At 38.5% G+C, this 19,576-nt stretch overlaps 1 protein-coding gene across 2 annotated transcripts in view; it reads right to left on the reverse strand.

The window, feature by feature from the left end:
* PRR16 (proline rich 16) overlaps positions 1 to 19,576 on the reverse strand; it is a 142,524-nt gene that overhangs the window by 108,921 nt on the left and 14,027 nt on the right. The gene's annotated exons all lie outside the window — the stretch shown is intronic.

The following is a 19,576-nucleotide window of genomic DNA, read 5'->3' on the forward strand; positions in this document are numbered from 1 at the left end:
TTACCCCAGAACAAAGCCAGTCTCCAGGCATTCAGGCATTAAAATACTTTTTTTTTTGCCTATGTATCCTTGGTCAAAGAGGCCAGAACACCCCTAAGATGCTTATTAACCTAAGAAAAAATAATTCTCCAAAATTACTACTAACATTTCTATCTCAGAAATAACCACTAATATCATAAAATATTAAAATCATATAAGATTAAAAGAGAGGAAGGGAAATCACACTTAGTAACTTTGAGAAACACTGAACATCTGAAAGATGCATCCATTTTACTCAGTATGAAACTAAAGGTAGTCAGAATCCCTATCATAAGGTCAGTTGAAGGAATGAAGAAATAAAAACTGTGTTCAGAAAACAAATCCTTTTTAATTATGGCTGAGATCCTTTCCATCCCTAACCTTCTAAATCAAGCACTGAACATCTGCAGTACACTGTGAAGAGATTAAACAGTAAAACATGCATCTGTTGCACAGACAGAAGTCCTTCAGTTTCTATCTGCTAACCTGCCTCTAATCGTATTTCTGAATGATCAATATATGCCTAAACAAATTTTCCTTCTCCACCATGCTGGTCACACATTCTCTTTAACATATGAATTATAAAATCAGGAATTACAAAGATTCCAGATGATGTCATGCTACTTCATTTACTAAAAGAACCTGAAAAAACCTCCACATACCACACCACCTAAATCAGCACTCCATGAGTAGTAACACAGTGTACTAGTCCTTGCTGAGGAGAACACTGGGAATTCCAGGCAAACCACAAGCTTTGTGAAAAACAGCAGAGTTGGTTGACTCTCCAAAGTGCTCTGGCTGCCACAGAGAGCAAATGGAAAGCTAAGCAGAACCTACTTTTGTGAGTGTTTTGTAACATCTGGAGTATTTCTGCCAAAACCACTTACCCTACGAAGATGCAAAACTGTAGTGCTTCCAGTTGCATTGACAATAGTGGATGCAAATCAGGAGACCCAAAAACCTGCCAGAAATTCCACACAGAAAGCCTCCTACGAAATTCCCAGCAGATTGGGTATGTCATCACACCCTTTCCAGGTGAACAAACTGTACCAGGGCTGTTGAAGAGCACTGCCAAGCCAGGCAGGTAAGAGGCTGAGGACAGCCTCAGGAACACCACCCTGACCCAACACCATCATCTCTCATAGCTGACAACGTCCCTATGAATGGAGCAACTGAATTCCTGGAAAAAAACTTAATACTGTTTCTATGAACATCAGGCTATGCTGATGTTCATCAGTTAAGCTTAGACAACACATATGAAATGCAAAAGCAGCACACTGTACAGCTGCCTGCCTCGGCAAGTCCCACCCAAGGAGGACAGTAAAACAGCCAGGATTCATATTCAGTGCTCTGTGGAAGACAGCAGTTTTGCCTTTGTGGATTACACCAACAATTCCAAACAGATTCCTTTTTCTCCTCCTCTGAAATAACAGTTTCTTTAGGCCTCATTATTTACCGTTTATGCTGCAAGTTTGGAAATCTTGCCCTGGAGGGCTAAAGACATTTGCATTAGGATCTCTGCCTCAAGATAAATGTTTTTAATTATCACAATAATTTCGACTTTTTTTGAGTACCAGAGAACTAGAGAATTTTTCAGACTTCCATTTTAAATGTACTTAAGTGAAATTTAGCACAGAAAAAAAAAAATTACACTACAAAAGGAAAAGGGAACTTGATGATCACCAGTAGGTTCCCATAATCTTGTTACAGGAACATGCAACTGATTGGACTAAACCACTTCAACATACCAGAGATGGACTCATCAACCCTATAAAGAAAAGATCATAGAATCACAGCTACTCAGCACTGTCACATTAAAAAAACCCCAAGCTGCAGTCAATAAATTGCTTAGGAGCTTCCAAGAGATCTTACACTTTCCAAATTGCCCAACTGGTAGGCAGTGATGAAATAAGGAAGGGATGAGCCTAAGATGGCTATTTAAATGAATAAGCCAGATAGCTTCTATGAGTATTTATCTACAGTGTCTGGAAATAAATTATATACTTGCAGATTCCTAAACTGAGCTTTCAAACACCACTTATTACAACATAAAAATTGTCAATCTGCTCCAGCAAGCTGAAAAGTATTTCCTGAACACACATTTCTTATCCATTTCAAGGAAAATGGGAGGAAGGGTAATTGAAGAAACAAGATGCCATTCATACGATAAGATATATAAAGTCTAGACAAGGAAAGGGAGGCTTACCTCTGCCAAAACACTTGGACAAGTAAAACCACTAAGGTTGTTTTCAAAGCTGTGTTTGTATTTCAGTCATGTTCTTCCATATCCCCTTTCTTTTTCTATCCCTGCCTCAAGCTAGATGAAGCCCTTGGGGGGCAGGGAGGGGTGGGAAAAAGCATTTCCCACACACATATTCTGCACAGAGACAAAATGTGAGAAAGAGCAATCAAAATATTTGAAAAAGTAAGTATTTCTAGGTGACACATTTTTACAGGTTCATTGTTTTTAATAGGGTTCTTAGTGATATTTGTCTTCAAGAGTCACTGGCTTGACATGTTGGTGATGCTTATTTCACAGAGCCAAATTAAGCTGGCTACAGCCATTCTGAGAAGTCACAAAGAGCTCACAAAGGAACATGTTCATAAGGGCAAAAAGTAACTGCCTGAAATTTCTGAGCTGCCAACTACAAAACAGGAACACAGCCAAAATAAAACATCTTCCAGCTGCAAAAAAAAATCCCCCAACAAATGTCTACTACAATGCTGGAAATACAAATGCTGGGAGACTCAATAAAAAAATTAACCAACATTACATCAGAAAACAATTTGTTTCATCTTCCCAATGCAAATTCAATAACAACTTATACCTAAATTTGAGCTGGGTACCTTTCCCACGTCATTTACAGAACACTGACTAATTGTTAGCCCAAATGCATTCTGTTTTATTTATATAGTTCAGTAAGATTTCTAGAGCTGACATACAGCATTTGCAATACATAAGTAAAAGGACCCATCTGTACTATCAGTCTGAGTTTTATCCTTAATAACTCTGAGTCTATTGAAAGTTTCAAGGCAATTATTAACCAATGATACACTAGAACTCCTTAAAAATTAGTAGGCAGATGGCAGATTTCACTAACAAAAGATATACACAGAGAACAAGAAGAACATCCATTGAAAGAGGCAACTTTTAAAATTTTCCCAATGACTCACATGTTTTTGAGTATATTAAGTCACTTTGAATTAATTCAGAAAGGATTATCAAACAGTATCAAGCCAATTTCTCTTAATTCCCTTATCTAGAAAATAACATGTATAAATTCCACCACAGAAAGGAAACGGAACTGAAAAATATTTCTAATGCAGGATCTTTTGCTAAACTATGTCTTAAGCTTCCTACTGTTCTTCCCCTGTAATTGAATAGCAACTAAGAAATATTATATGATTATAGACTTTACAGTAAAATATATAATTAGAAGATGCTATTGAGTGGTACATCGTAAAATTAATTTTTCTCTTTAGATTGATGCTAGTAAGGTTCAAGCACATGAATCTTTAAAACCACAAAGAAACCCAAAACAAGAGAAAATTTCACTTCCAATACTCACATTTCTCAGAATCCAATGCCAACAAAAGTTAATACAATGACATAATGATTGAGACTGGACCTCTGTAAGTCATCTGGACTAAAAACCCCCCTCATTTGTCCTCTGTGCCCATTGGCTCTCTGAAGGAAAAGAAACTTTATGCATTCAACTGCATGATGCACAAAATACGCCCAACATATAAATGTGCTTTACTGAATTCATGCTGCACGTCTTTAGGTCTTCTTTCCAGCAGTTTTCTGATAGACTTGGACTCACGTCTCTGCTCATACTCTCTCTCCCGTCCTGAACTGAAGGTGGCTGGCTAAAATAATGTAGCACTCATTTTGAAGTTAAGCTGTTACATATCAGCTTCCCATTAGTGGTCCCTTGCACTAGAATCCTACCTTATGTGTGTGACATAAATGGCAGAAAGCCAGCAAAGATGATATTGAATATTTGGGACCTGGGCACAGGCTATGTTTTGAAACATAAAAACAGATGTGATAGGTTGTCACTGACTAAATGTTCTCTCATTAAACACTCAGAGGCCTTGAAATAACTTCAAAAATGCTTCAGGTTATTTTTCGGTATAACTACCATTCAGACAAACTCTTACCGAGTTAAATACAGAATTCAATTCATTACAGACACCAGTTAACAATGCTTTAATCACTGTCTTCTTATCTTGCCATACAAGAGCTTAGCAGTACAACTTCAATAAAATGATTATGCTCCTCAGTATAGTCACATCATTAAATATGTAAAAAATTACTAAACACTTCTATTTAACTGTCAAGAATATTCTGATTTGTGCTTCATTATTGACTTCTACAAAGTTTTTTTTAGTTGAAGAACAACAGCCATAAAAACAGAAACTTACAAAATTAATTATAAAAAATATAATAAAAATTGATTGCTAATAAACAATCTTGAAAGATTAGGCTATTGAAAATAAATGTTTTCAACCTTCCAACTACGGAGAGTGATCACTAAAAATGCAACAACATTTAAAATCTACGACCTCCACAGTTATTTAGCTCATTATTAGCTTTCTTCCTCTATAAAGAGTTTAATGCCTGCCCCCTCCCCCCCCACCCCCAAAGAAAAAGAACGAAAGCAATATCCTTTATTTTTTTTCCTTTGTCTGATTGGTAGAAAACAGCTTCCAAATCCAGGATCTGATTTAAAAGTTTACTACCTGACAAATTTCTATTAGCTAGCCATTTTTCCTTTATGTGGAAAGAGTACAAGAGGAGAAGAGAGAAGCCATGTTTAAAAGCATGCATTTTTCTTGCTCTGCCCTTAGAACTTCTTTTCTCGGCATCAGCTTCCAGGAACTCACTTTTGTTTTCTCAGCTTTTTTTCATGTTGTGATAAGTCATATCAGGCTGCATCAGTCATGCAGCAAATACACTGAAATGCTGAAAAACACTTTTCCCCTCACAGCCATACTTACAGCAGTAAAGAATTTAAAAGGAGTTTCACAGGAAAAATCACGCCTGCATGGTCTAGAAAAAAAAAGGTACAGCATTAATGGCGAATTTAAACACTACATTAATTCTGGTTATTCACTGGAGCTAGGCATAATTCATTTTTGATGCTTGTTCAAGAACAAAATTACAGTCTGTCTTTTTGGTTTTATTTTGGTTTTTTGAAGGCATTGGATAAAGAGGAGATGCCTCCAAACTAATCTGCATAAGGCAAAAGTAATAGATTTGAGCAACAGATCTGTGCATATACACAAGTAAACCTAGAAGACGTACAGTACATCACATACTTTAATATATCTCTTCCACTATCTGAAGAAATGGAAAAAAAAATCAAATATACAACTAACATACAAGATATTTTTAAACTTGGATAACAAAGACCAAAAAACAACAGCCTTCATATAGGCAAGATATCAACGGCATGTTAGAAGAGTCTTACAAAATTATGATCTATAAAACAGTCTTCCTGAAAGAGACACTGCATACAACCTAACACATATCTGTACAATTCAGGGGCTCATGAATTTCACCTCCAGAAACCTTAAATGATGCAGAACTCACTCCTGTGACATGTGATGAACACAGCTGGATGTTCTCTTGCCCCATCTGACAATTTCCTCCAAAGACCACTGCTTTAAAACTCTTAATATGATTCTGACAGAAGCCGTTTTCCCTCAGGAAAACTCTTCACAGCATGTTGGAATTATTTATTGGCAAGGCAGGGGGGCTTCTAAAATCAGTGACTAAAAGACCTGAGGTGTGGCACTACGCCAGAAGAGGAACTGGTAAGATTAATGCAAAAATGTGCTATTTGCTCCAACACATGGGATATCTTTACCTTAGAATAAGGGGCTGAAATAAAGCCCACCCAACCAACTATTTAAATTCAAAAAGCCTCCAGAATCCATACCAATAGCTTAAAAGAGAGGGGGTTTGAACAGTGCATTCGTATATGCACTTCCAGTTCTCCATATCCCTCAGGTCTTCACCGCAAAGGCACTACTGCACTGATGACATCTAGAGATCTTGAAATCCTTGGCATTCACCCACCATGAAAATGGTGTCAGGAATAACACTTGACACATTTGAGATCAAGGGTTGGAGATTTTAAGAAAACCAGACAAACAGAAATCACAGACCATGTTATTGCTTGTAAACTTGGGGAATCTGAGAGTGCAAAAACACAGTAAAGGAGCTGCAGTGTTTAGGGATGACATTATTTGCAAAAACAGAGCTGGGCCAGATTTCAGAAAGAAAACTTCTATTGTTTATGGTCTTGTGTGGGTAAACAGTGGGGAAAAAAGAAAGAGTCAGTGATGTCTTCTGTCCCTATGATTTCTGGCTTCACTAGAGAAGGCAATAATTAATTGGGAGTAGGTTAAGTGATCAGTAGCATTTCTAGCATCAGCTCTTGCTGTGCCACAATCACTTGTTCCAAGAGAGAGGTTCTGCAGCCACTAAGAAATACTGGCTTCCATTCCTCAAGACAGAGTGATTGCTGACGGAGAAAAGGCAGCAGTACAACAAGTTATTCTATGATCTGTAACATCTGTGTTTTGTGCTGGGCACACTTACTCAAACACCTGGCTGAACAGTTTTCATAACCACTACAGGCCAAAAAATACTGTTATGATCTCACTGTAGAAGTCTTACAGCAATTGTAAAGATTATTGCAACATCCTTTTCCCAGGCCTTGAGAAAGATAAAGTTGCCTCAGCCAGAACTATCCACAACATTGCAGGGAAGATAGCTAACCTAAAAAGTCTTTTTGAAAGCATTTCCTCTCTACTGGATCACATTTTCAAGCATTACCTGCTTTGTTTTCCCTTCCCCATCCTCCACTGTGAGCTCTCACTCAGCCTTGCAGCAGGAACAGCAATAGTAGCATATCCATGATTATCCCACAGTGTTAAATTTTCAAATGAAAATTTATGACCTTTCTCCAGTGATATCCCACAGAGGTAGGCTGGATATATCTGCAGAAAACCATCATCTTCCTTTTATCTCCTCCTACAAAATACGCAAAAAGCCAGAGCTGAACTAATCATATTGATTAATACTGTTTTTCTGTGCTTCCAGTTAATACTCACCCATTGATTTTTGTCTTATTGTCACGCCGCAAACCAGACAGGACATTCTTCTACAGTATCTGGTGAATATGGTCCTGATATATAACCAAGTAATAGAAACTATTTTGCACCACAAACTACTTGTGGAAGCAACCTGTGGATTCCTTTCCCTTCATCACCCAACTACTGTGTGAGCCTATTCCACGTTCCAGCCTCAGGTATTTTATTCTAAGCAGCAAGGTAAATACACGCACAAAACCCAAGAAGCCTGGTGGCAAGCTCTGGCTGTCCCTGAAGCAAAATTAGACAGCTGTGTACAGACTCTTGGCTGCTGTTTTCACTTTTGCCTTTTCCTCAGAACATAAAAAGGCCAAGTCCCTTTCACTTTACTGTCCTAATCCTACCCAGGGCCTGGAATAACTCAGTATTTCAGATCTGTCCCTTAAGGACATACTGTAGCATGCACTTGCTCACAAGATAAACGCATTCAATTAATAAAAAAAATGGTGTACTTGTTCAACATAAAATACTTTGTGTATTCTTCTCAAGTGAAGGGATTCAAGGAGTCACACGTAATGGTTTATAACTGCCATTTCTTGTCTATTTCTGAATTTTATACATTGTACTCTTCTGACTTTGCTTCTAGCTGTAAGGTCTCCTCACCTCTAATGCTCCAGGTGCTTGTGCCTTACAATGCTGATATTAGGGAGCTCTAAAATCAGTCAATTATCAATCAAATTTTGGTCACAAAATAATTTAAAAATCACTTTTTTTGGGAAAAAAAAAAGTGCAACACGACTGACTTAATATAACCCCCTTGCCTCCCAGGTGTCAGTGTTTTTCTTATAAGGACTGAATCTGATGCTGTTCAGGATGCTGACTTTAACAGCCTATTATTATCAGACCTATTAAAATAGTAGTTTTGTACTAATAACCACAGTCTTCTGTCTCTGGAGAACAGATTACATTTCAGGCAAGTCAGAATAAGCTTCCTGCCCTAAGAAAGTCTCTTAGTTCCCAGCCTGATGCCATCACAATGCACTGTCAGTTCAGTACTCTTACTGAGTGGCACAAGTGCAAACTGCTTCTGCAAGGAAACCTGAACTGGCCCTCTAAAGCTGCAACAAAGCGTTTGTCCAAACCTGCTCCTCACCTACAGCAACCTAAACCCAAATGTCCTCCTGAACTTGAAACTAGAATACCACTGAAGATGTCTAATTCACTGTGAATTAAAACGTCAAAGCTTTGTTAACATGTTAATAAAAAAAAAATTATAATTCTATTAAATTTCAAAGAAGAAAGTATTTATGGAAAAATTACCATGGGTGCTTTAACACTAATATCACTGAAGGAGATAGGGGAAAGAAAATCTTGAATCACACCAAAAAGAAACCTGCCAGGTATCATCCCAGCAGGCTGAGCACACATCAAATTTGCATTATTCAGCTACTCACCTAGCAGACTTTCCATTAGTCAGCAAATGCAAAGATCTTAGAGCCTTCACATTGTTTTGAATTAGATCAACAGTATCAACTGTAGCAAAGAAACTGTAATGCAAAGAAGCATCTCATTGATAAGACATGATTCCAGTTTTTGGGGTTTTTTTGCACATAAAGAGGGAATCCTTAAATAAAAAAAATTACAACCTTTACCTGTTCCAGAGTCATCAGTGTAATTTACAGTCTAGAACAGTTTCATGTTTCCTAATTATGACAAGAACTTGCACCACATCTTGCCTTCAGTGTCGGGGTTTCTTACTAACCAGAGGTACCCTAGATTCTGTTGTACATTCGATTGACCCTCTGTGCTGGGTGCAGCTGCCCAGGTGCTGGCAGGTGAACTGCAGGATGCCCCTGTGAGCAGACTCTGTGCCAGCACAGCTGGCGCAGCCAGCTCCAATGGACCCACCACAGTGTACAGCTGAGCTCGGCAGACAAGATCATAGAATCATCATTTGTCAAAAGAAACCTTTAAAGCTCAGCTAGTGCAACTCCCCTACAATGATCAGACACACCTTAAACTAGAACAGGTTGTTCAAAGCCTCGTCATACCTAACCCTCAATGTTTACAGAGATGCGGCATCTACCACCTCTCTGAAAAATATGCACCAGTGTTTAACCATCCTCATTGTATAAAACTCCTTCCTTATATCTAGCCAAAATTGACCTTCTGTAGTTTAAAACCATTACCCCTTGTCCTATCACTACAGGTCCTGCCGAAAAGAGGTGTTCAGTGTGCTGGAGCTGAGATTTCCCTGCAGCCCATGACAAAGACCATGGTGAGGCAGTTGTCACCCGCAGCCTGTGGAGGTCCACGGCGGAGCAGAGCCCCATCTGCAGCATTTGGAGGATAAGCCATCCTCCAGGTGGATAAGCCCTGAAGGAAGCTTCAACCCACAGCAAACCCATGCCAGAGCAGGGTCCAGGCAGGAGCTGCAGCCTGTAGCCCACACAGGAGCAGGTTTTCTGGCAGAACCTTGGCCCATGGGGGACCCTTGCTGGAGCAGTCTGTTTCTGACAGTCTGCATCCCATGATGAGGACCCAAGATGGAGCACGGGAAGAGCATGAGGAGATAGAAGAAGGGACCACAAACTAGGAATTGACTACAACCCCCATTACCCATCCCCCTGCACCTCCTGGCGGGGGGGGATATAGAACAGTTGGGAGTGAGCTGAGTTTGGGAAGGGAGGGGTATGGGAGAGGTGTTTTAGGTTTTCCCTTTGTTTCTCACAATCCTACTCTATATTTTTAATTGGAAATAAATTAAATTAATTTCCCCGAGTCTGTTTTGCCTGTGATGGTAATTGCTGAGTGACCTCCCTGCTCTCATCTTGACCCACAAGCTTTTCCTTCTTATTGTCTCTCCTGTCCTGGTGAAGAAGGAGGGTGATAGAGCAGCTAGCAACCACCCAAGATCAACCCCCCAAAGCTTGTTTCCTTTCTCAGTCAAGTAGATTTGCTGTCATCAGAACAAAGTAAGAATAAAGTAACAAATCCCCAGAAAATAATTTTTATAGCATTCTTAGCATTTTAACTTTTATAGAATACATTATTATGTTTTTGAAGGGAAAATATTTCACAAGGCCTGAAACAAATTAATTTCAGTATTGGTTTAAAATTGAACTGTCATTAAAAAAATCAGAAATCTCTACAGCCACTGCGATTCTCTTATCTCAGGCAAGAGCCAAAAAAGTCTAAATATACAACCTAAATCATCCAGACTGTTAAACAGCCACTAGAGACAAACTATTTAGCACCTAATTAGATAAAATTAGGAAGACTAAATCCAATTAAGGGTCTTTTAAAGAACAGTCCATAAGTGGCTATCTCTTCACAAAATTTGTAGTTATCATCAAAGCCAGAGAAACACAGATTTTGAACCATCAAAGATGACTTCTCACTGCAAAATAATTACACATTTTTAATTCTCTTCCAAAATTCCTTGAAATTATAATTTTTTAAAAGATGCAGCAGATTTATACCTAATAAATTTACACGGATAAAGAAAAGGAGAATGTAGTCTCTATTAGCAGAAACCCAGTCAATTCTAGCACTACTGTTAGGATTTCCTTAGACTTGGCATCAGCTGTTTAGGCTTTCCTCTGCTGGTGGGTTCTAAGAAATCAGTCACAGATTTAGAAAACTATGTCAATTATGGAAACATACTCACTGTCCTTACTTCGATTTTACCTACAGGCTTAAAATTCCATGTGGGACAAACCCCAGCATTTTACTACTGTAAGAAATCCTTCCTGCTAAGAACTATTAGCTGATTCATATCTTCATTGGAATTAAGAATGAACCGCCTTTGAATTCAGCTTCAAATTAATGACAAACTCATGTCTGAAACAGTAATGGCTTTGGTACAGAATTAAGGCCCTTCTGCGTGTCCAGGGTTTCTCAAAGTAGAAGGGAATCCTACTTCCAAACACACACCACAAAATCTGTTGTATATTACTGTCAAATCAACATCTAAAGTCTTACACAAGAAATTACACAGCAAATTTCCTCATGTACCCCTGTTTCATACATAGACTGCAGGAGAAGGGGCAGAACAGTGGCATCATCAGCTCTGATAATGTACAGAGGGAGGGCTCTAATGAGGTCCATGATTTGAGTGCCTGGAACTGAAAGGAGTGCCTTAGACTACATACAGCTGTGGCCACTGGTCACACAGTCAGGATTTTGTTCTGATGAATAAACTTCTACATGTATCAGCATTCTGCAATACTCTATTAAGGAATTACAAGTTACGAGAAGACCACTGATGAGTATGATACTGTTATTATTCCCTGTGCTAGCCATTTAGCCCAACACCCAGATATTAATGAGAGTTCTGGATTAAGTTGCTATAAGATGTAGAGTGATTTATGAGGAGTATCATTCTTCATCCCCAGTTTTCCTTGGATTTCTTGTATCTTTCTGTTTTGATAGGTGTTTATGCTTTCCTGCTCCATGTCTATGTCTGGCTGATCTTGGAAAATGGAACTTTTTAGATTTAAACATTTTCCCAACAGTCCTGGTTATTCAAATCATGTCTTTGAAGCATCTGTAGTTGTTTCTACCACTAGGAGATGAGGGAAACAGTCAACTTACTTACACCCAAAGCCAACAGCAACTTCACCCAGATATTTCAGCCATCCTCCGTGTATTCCAACTATTAAAAACATCTCCTTTCTCTATAACCCATTTCTCTCCATGCTCTTCCTACTCCCTCCCATCTATTCATTTGACTGCCTGTGTAAATAACTAACCTACAAGACTAAAAAATACTTGAACCTGATTAAAATACTGTCATTCTGAAAAAGAGTTCAGAAAGGGAAACAAACTTTGTAACTTGCAGTTTTATTTATTTTATTGAATTTCAGGGGAACAACAGTATTTTTCATCTTGATCAAAACCATAAGCAGCTGCAGTTTTAAAAACCTTGAAATGCGCAAATGAATGCCATATGAAGTACTGTAAGCAAGGCTTGTGATACTGACTATTCAATCATTACGTTGCAAGGACAGTGAAAAAAAAGATGGTTTGGAAGAGAAAGGTGATTATGGAAGGAGGAGAAGTGATTTTTGTTTGTTTTGATGAGGTCCTTTTGTAATTATAAGCATATAGAAAGGGATAAAGAAGCAGTGGGGAACAATTAATGCAAATCAACTAGCTCTAGAGAAGAGAATGAATATACACTATATTATAAACACATCATCCTGATAATACACACAAACACTAAGAGAACTTTTTAATGAATCTCTAAGCAAACACTGCTTCAACCTTGCTAACATCAAAATTATTGTTTAAATTACAACATAAGTTTCTTACTCTGTGATCGTGATTTCATATCATGATGTGATTTACAATTTAAGGTGTATAGGTTGGAATTATTGCATATAATAACATTAAGAACAAAATCCTTATGATTAATACTTCAGCTGTAAACACTAGCTCTCCTCTAATCTTTCTGGTTGGGTAATTATTCTGGTAACAATAAAAAGAAAAAAAAAAAAACCCTAGAAAATATTTTGTCCAAATTCTGGTAATATTTCAAATAGTCAGACTTGTCGGAGGTGTATTTGAGAGCCAAATGAAGGACAAGAGTTAATGTAAGATGCACACACACCTGTGTGAACCCTGCATCAATCATCACTGAGGGGATGGATTGGGGCACACTGTCCCTACCTGCCCACAGACCTTCAAAACACTCTTGCTTTTACATACATCTTTTATCTTAATGGTGTTCTGGTAAACTACTGGAACTTGACCAGTAAAAATCTTAATATCATTTTAAATTTCTAAGTGTTGTCCTTCAAGAAGCCTCCTAAGGCTGAAGACCTGATCACAGAATCACAGAATCAACTAGGCTGGAAAAGGCCTCTGAGATAACCAAGTCCAACCCATGACCTAACACCACCTTGTCAACCAGGCCACTGAATGCCACATCCAGGCTTTTCTTAAACACCTCCAGGGACAGTGACTTCACCACCTCCCTGGGCAGCCCATTCCAATTCCCCATCACCTTTCCAGTGAAGAAATTTTTCCTAATGTCCAACATAAATCTCCCCTGGTGCAGCTTAAAGACTGTGTCTTCTTGTCCTGTATCTGACTGCCTGGGAGAAGAGACTGACTCCCACCTGGCTGCACCCTCCTTTCAGGCAGTTGTACAGAGTGATAAGGCCTCCCCCAAGTCTCCTTTTCTCCAGGCTAAACACCCCCAGCTCCCTCAGCTGCTCCTCATAAACTTGTGGTCCAGACCCTTCCCCAGCTCCATTGCCCTTCTCTGGACACACTCCAGCACCTCAATATCCTTTCTGAATCGGGAGGCCCAGAACTGGACACAGGACTCAAGGTGGCCTCACCAGTGTCGAGTACAGGGAAAGAATCACTTCCCTGCTCCTGCTGGCCACACAATTCCTAATACAGGCCAGGATGCCGTTGGCCTTCTTGGCCACCTGGGCACGCTGCTGGCTCATGTTCAGTCTGCTGCCAACCAGTACCCCTATGTCCCTTTCTGCCTGGGCACTGTCCAGTCACTCTGTCCCCAGCCTGTAGCGCTGGAGCTGGCACTTAGTCTCATTGAACCTCATATTGCTGGATTCAGCCCAGTGATCCAGCCTGTCCAGGTCCCCCTGCAGAGCCCTCCTACCCTCCAATAGATCAACACTTTCCTCCAGCTTGGTGTCACCTGCAAATCTGCTGATGGCAGACTCATGCAGATCTCCTCATCCAGATCACCAATAAAGATACTAAACAGGACTGGGCACAACACTGACACACTACTCATGGGGAATGCTGAAGCCACACTGGGGTTTGCAGCCAAAATCACAAATGTTTAGCCTCTTTACCATAGAAAAGGCATGACATACTGGTTTATGAAAATTATGAAAGATAAGTCGTACACCAAAATCCCAATGAACTGTGACAAACTCGTTAACAGAAGTGTGATGTAAGATAATACCAATACTGTTTCACTCCAACTACGATGACACACTCACCTCTTGACATGGTTTAATGCTTAGCATCTTACATGTATCTTGTATTTCTGAGACCATTCCTGCAATGATTTCTTCTTTTTATTTTGAGCACAACACAAATACATAATGAGAGAATGAGCCATAGAAAGGAACCAGACACTGGCAAATTTAGCGCATTAAATCCTAGCACTCCTCTGTATTTATTCCTCATGGTTGTGAAGCTTTGCTTCGAAAGCTCTGGGTAGAGTGGAAAGACCTATAGATGTGGCTGTTATGTAATGCACTGTGTAAAAACACAGTGCATTTGAACAAGACGAAACAATGTCTTAATGTCTTATTTGTACAAACTCTCTGTTTGAAGACTTTGAAACTCTTGTGATATGAAGGATTGGGTTCTAAATGGTATCATTTAAAAGGCAGACAGGGATGATATAAAGATATAGAATACAATCTTGCATGTGCTGTAATGCTACCATTTATCTGCAAGACAGATCTGATGGATGCTGTAAGAGCAAAGTTTCAAGCTCCTGGAAGGAAAAAAATTGCAATAATTATCCATAAAAGCTTAGTGGAAATTTTTCTTCCATTGGTTCTATTAAAAAGTAATTAGCACCTGTGCAACTGCCAAAAATTGGCAATTAACATTGCTACATAGGAGAACACTGGCACTTCATCTGGTTAGTGGTCTCAAGGAAACCTCTAATGCACTATTGCTATCTGTCTATCTATCTATCTTAGGCTCTTACATGGCTCCTATTACTATAATATATAGGCATTTAACAATCTTCACTGCAGTTATTTTTACAACACCCTGGCGAGGTCATGAAATACAGTCAAACCAAGTGCACAGATGTGGAGCTGAGTTTAGGCTATAATGTTATACAGGATTTAATTTACAAAATCCTTTTTCAGAAGGTATTTCCAGGTGCACTATACTTGCAATAAAATACACAGCTAGGTCAACCAAGGAAAACTTATTAACTTCAGGGTTTAATTTCAAATTTAAAATCACATTCAGATAGCAATATAGTTTTCAAGAGAAGAATTAACTGAAGCTCTAGTTTAAAGCCAGAGCCAGGGCTTGTCTTGGATGTTTGCTGTAAGAACAATTCCTACTTCCCACTGAATTTAAAACTAATTCTCATTCAGCGAATGAAGCTGCAAAGATGGTCTTCCTAGCCTCTGAAGAGATGCACATGTGATGAAAGAACATCAACAATTGAGCAAGAAAATTGAAAAATGTGCTCTGAACATGGCAGACCTTGAATACTGTCATAGTGATCATCTAGAAGAGTCACTAAAGGGGTCAGTTTGAAAGGTCTAGTTTGAAAGGAATGTTTAAAAGAAACCAAACAGATTAGAAAGAGTATTGTATGTACACTGCTGAAAGAACAGCCAGCAGTACATGTATATCAAAGCTGTGCTAAACTTTGCTTTGCTAAAAAACCCTAACCTAAAAACACAAAAGTTACATAAAAGTCAACAAAATATCAATGTAATCTGTTTCTCAGTTTCAACTGCTGACTTAGGCATAATTTTAGCTATATGTAAGCTAGCAATTTGTCACCTCTAAATATAACAAAAACTTAGGAAGAAAATCCCTCTTTTGCCGATATTTCCAAACTGTGAAGAGGCTTGCAACATATGTGAAACAAAATACATCACTCACTTCTGGTTTATGCTGCAACACAGTTCAAGACTGAAAACCAATTTAGAGCAGTAGCTAAATAGTGTTTTTCCTAATGGTGTATTACACAGAAGCTGCACTGCCTTTATAGGAAGAAATAAAATGCTGATATTATCCAGTGAAAGAAATAAGGGACTACCAGAGATAAAAAGAGGAAAATACTCATATCTTCATTTTTAGTGTTCTTTTACTACATAAAAAGTACACTGCATGGAAACAAATGTACTGTGGAAATTGTAACACAGAGTGTCTTAAATAGTTCACCTATAGAAAGAATTTTTTTTTTCCAATATGCTTTGTTTTTCCAAGGATTCCAATTTACAGTTTTAAAAACCATCTACCCTAGTTGCTTGATGGCTTTGCTTAATTAAAATTCTAGTAAAAGAGTGTAGCCAGTCTGTTTTCACAGTACACACTATAACGATACACAAGCAAATTGCACTTTTTCTTTTAACTTTTCTTCAGAAAGGGACCAAGATCATCCATAATGACGGAATAAAAGATTCTCTTCAAGTTTCATAGTCTGATTAAAGGTGATTACTGATGTAGTTAACAAGGTAAAACAAGTGCACATTTCATCAAGAACATGATGCATTTTTAATGAAAATAATTTAGATTATCTTTGAGAAATAAGATAAAACAGGACAAATTTAAACAAGGAGATTTATATAGGAGTGTAGGAGAAAAAATTATATATCAGTAGGAAAAAATGTTGATTTAATAATACTATGCAATTCAGATAATTTAAAATTTATGTCTACAGTTACTTTATTCAATCATAATTGAAGATATTTCTATAGCCTGATTATATTCCTCAGATCCTGAAATACTTTTACAGTAGCTACCTGCTTATACCTGACATCTTTGAGACCAGTGAGTATTACACGAGCACTACAAGATACTTCTTCAAAACAGGTTCTGAGAACACAGAATAATGAAAACAGAATCATGGAATGGTATGGGTTGGAAGGGACTTGAGAGGTCATCTAGGTCCAACACCCGTGCCATAGGGGCACCTTCCATTACACCAGATTGTTCAAAAAAGAAAACTGAAATCTCCTTCCCAAAATACAGTCAGCTTTTTGGTGGTATTCTCTCCTTTAATGAATACTGATTTCAACAGCACTTCAGCTGAGAACACCTAAGAGATAGACAAACTATTACACTTCTTCATAATTCTGATAGCTAATTTCAGCTAGCTGTGGATTTTTGCATAAACCATCTCAGAAATTACCATTATCATTAGCCTTATTTCAGTCAGGGATTTGGCTTTCAATATGGATGATTCAGTTTTCCTGGACCACTTAATTAATCAAACTTTGCATGCCTTTAGTGTCCTTTTAACTGGAGTCTAAACCTTAAAAATTAGGGCATAAATTAGGATAAATAGGCAAAAATTGCCCCTAGAATTTTAGCTGGAGCTCCTGGCACACATATTTGTGGTCCAGATGTAGATTGCACAGTAGTTTCAACCTAAGACCAGTGTGACTGAGTCAAGCTGGCCTGAGACCAATATCTTTTCTTAAGAGAGCAATATCTTTTCTTTAGAGAGCTCTGAATTATTGTGTTGGAAGATACAAAAGCAACAGAGACTTAAAAAAAATCCCCAAGAGCTGGCAGGGGAAAGATCCAGCAGCCAATTCAATAAATTAATTTCAAAACCACACTGATTCTACCCCTCCCTCTGTCACACAGCTTGGTAATACCACAGGAAATTACTGACATCAAAATTGTACCTACCATGCAGATGTGTGTTTCTTATTTTCTGACCTGAAATAGTCATATCTGATTTGTCAAAGATAAACCTATTTCAGCTGAAGTAAGGAGATCCATAAAGTCCTTAATACACTGAAAAATGAGGTGTTTACTGTTTTATATTTGCCACCCTCCAGTCTTGTATCTGTGAACTGGAGATAAAACCCCCTCACCTCATAAATGTATTATGAAAATAAATTCATTAAACATTTATGAGACTTTCCAGCACCACAGAGACACTTATCACAGAAAAGGCCAATAGAAAATGAATTCTTTATTCAGAAAAGCTCAGAATGTCATGCTATGTATAAGGCAGGGCTATCACACCAAATAATTATAGTAGCATAGTATCACACAGCTAATTACTAAGCATGAACCATCACAAAATACACTGAGCAAGGCAGTCTTACATAAAACAGCTATGGGAATGCAACTGAAAACTCTGTCAAAACAAATTAAGAAACCATTTTAAGAATACATACCATAAGTTTATGTTGCATCTCCTAGTTTAAAATGCAAATCAAAATAGGGGAAAATACCTACTCCATCATTTGGCACCATGATGACAGCTGTGTCATGTAGATCATTATAAGACGACTGGTACACAACGAAACAAGAGAACTGACAGTCATGATACGAGGGATCTGAAAGCCTGAGGGACCTTTTACTAGAGGGTTTCACCTACTTATAGATTAAGGTGCAAGACAGTCTAGGATACTGTCAGTCTTCTAATTCAGCACTCTGAAGAAAAGGGACTTTAGTACGTGGATTCTGCTAAAAACTCTCAAACTTCCAGTCAAACTTCTCGTCTTCCCAGAGCCATCTAACATGCACATCTCTGATCACAACTTTATTGTTGATACTATTGGTATCTCATTTACAGTCATTTTTCCACCCCTCTCTGACAACTTTTCCTTATGCAAAGGTAAATTGTACATGCAATTTAGGAGCATCACAACCTCTTAACCCCAGTTTATCCTTAAGCTCCTCCTTTCTTTGGAGGTATGCGTCTCTCCACCAAGTTAGCTCAGCATAGTAGCATGGCTTACTCAGGAGAGGAGGGGAAAAAAAAGAAGAATCTTGTTACAGCAGCTCAGAGGGAACATTTACATCCCCTGGTCATGTCAGACAGGCTTCTGTGATCAAAAAACTATACTTTAGCAAAGGCTAGACTTCTTTGCTACAGTACAGAAAGGAAGCAGCAGGGGGCTGGGGGTGGGGGGAAGCTTTCAAGCATAAAGATGACAAGCATGATCAAAACTATGACGTTTTCCCAGGCTTACTGCTCTGAAGTAGATCAGCTATTTCGTTTAAAAGAAAAGGTTTTTTCTAAAAAATCATAACAGCATGATGCAGAACTCAGTATTGAAAAATTCTGTCTGAACTCTTCGACCTTAACAAAATAACTGAAGGTGGTATTTTATAATGGGGAACACCTGGCAGCTAGTGGTGTGTTACACTTTCGGCAACATTACGTTTGTCTGCAAAGAAAAATTAAATTTACGAAACCAAGTAAACTCTTCAGAATGGCATTTTAGGCATTTGTAAATGTACCCAGCCATTCTGGACCATGCTCCTTTGACAATGAATATACAGCATGCTATAGCAAATTGGTCCTTCTGACACCATTTTACTTCACAGATGGAGTAGATTCGTACCAACATGCAAAGACAAATTCTTAAGGTTAGTCTCTCACAGAAGAACACCACTTAAATTGCTGTATTCAACTACTATTACTCTTACTTTTAATTGGGTATGCTGACAACATTTTCCAGAGCCTGAAAAAAGGGCCAGAAGACTGGAGAGAGGGGAGAGGGGGGAAAGATTACTAGATAGGAGACTCTAGTCCCAACAGGGTGTTACTCACTGGCCATGGTTTCACACCAGATGAAACCTAACCCTCCAGGAAGACAGGAAACTTTGTGAAAGTTCACCGCCCTGATGAGAAAATTAAGGTGTTGCCACAACACAAAACAGGCCAGGACACCTAATGCTAGTTAATTAGAAGCATTACTTTGTCTTAGAGCAAGGACAGAATTTAAGT

The sequence above is a fragment of the Aphelocoma coerulescens genome (assembly GCF_041296385.1).
Source record: "Aphelocoma coerulescens isolate FSJ_1873_10779 chromosome Z unlocalized genomic scaffold, UR_Acoe_1.0 ChrZ, whole genome shotgun sequence".
NCBI classification, from domain to species: domain Eukaryota; kingdom Metazoa; phylum Chordata; class Aves; order Passeriformes; family Corvidae; genus Aphelocoma; species Aphelocoma coerulescens.